Raw genomic sequence first — 1,343 nt, forward strand, 5'->3', positions numbered from 1 at the left:
AGATTCCACCTGTAGATGGGAAGCAGGCCCAGGGTGGAGGGTGACTTAACATTATCCTCGTCACAGAGCCCAGACCCTCCTTTCTAAATGACTTAGAGCAGTGGTTCTCAACCTTCCTAAGGCTGCGGCCCTTTAATACAGTTCCTGTGGGTTGCGACCCACAGGTTGAGAACTGCTGACTTAGAGGCTGGTGATGGGCTCCATTGTCAGGGGACTCTACATCCATCCACAGAGACCAGTCTAGGCCAGCAAAGGCTGCTTTTCCTCTAAAAATCTCAGGAAAACCAATCTAAACAGGAACTATTTGGTTTTATTATTAGCCTCAGTTGAAGATAGGATTTCTGAGCTTTATTCAGGCTTCTCAGAGGGGACTGGAAGATAAGGGTAGCAGGTGACTGTTGGCAGAGACACCTAATCCTCCCACAGCCCCATATCAGCTACAGCAGCAGAGCCCTGGGATAGGGGAATCTGAGGCAGCAGGAAACCGAGGCTGCAGCTCAGTGGGAGGAGGTGGCTTTGGTCCCAGGGCGCTATGGACCAAGGACAGGTGAGGTTTCTCATTCTACTGAATTCCCTTTTGATTTGCCCATCTGGGGCCTGAGGATTCAGAACAGCAGCCTCAGCCTCAGCCTTTGGAGGCTTGGCGGCAAACTTAATCGGGCTGTAGTCACATGGGGGGCTCGATATAGCATTGCAAGCCTCATGCAGTCTGATTCAGCGAGTGATGCTGCTGGTTCAGGTTCTGTGAGCACCTGATGCTTTGAAGAATTAGTCACTCTTGTGGGAAGTAAACATTTATTTCAACTCCAGCCATTTCTTCACCTTCACTTCAGATTCTTTTGATTACTTGCAAAGAAAACTTTGAACTTCACATTAACATAGACACAAATTGTCTTGAACTCCTGGCCTTCAGTGATCCTTCTGCCTCCTAAGTGCTGGGATTACAGGCGTGAGCTGCCTGGCCCAGCCTAAGGACACTAATGGCATTGTTTCATCACTGCTGCCTCTTCACCCTTATTTCTGCATTCGTGTCCTCATATTGTCAGGAATGTTCCAATTTCACTGACATCCTCGCTTGGTTCTCTAAGTTTCTGTTTTGCTTGATTTTCACAACCAGGTGTTTTTTTAAAAAAAGTACAATGCAGCTGTGTTATAAGGAGGACAATTCCCTCAGACGATGATTGTGAGGGTTTGTTTAAAGGAAAAAATCAAAATTAAGTGCCATCTGGCTCTCAAAAGTACTGAATAAATGTTAGCTATTACCAATTAACAAATTGCCCTTACTATGTGCTAGATATTGATTAACTTAATTGCCACTAAAAATTCTTTTTTTTTTTTTTTTT

The sequence above is a fragment of the Otolemur garnettii genome, unplaced genomic scaffold, assembly GCF_000181295.1.
Source record: "Otolemur garnettii isolate 467f Iridium unplaced genomic scaffold, OtoGar3 scaffold00151, whole genome shotgun sequence".
Lineage (NCBI taxonomy): Eukaryota > Metazoa > Chordata > Mammalia > Primates > Galagidae > Otolemur > Otolemur garnettii.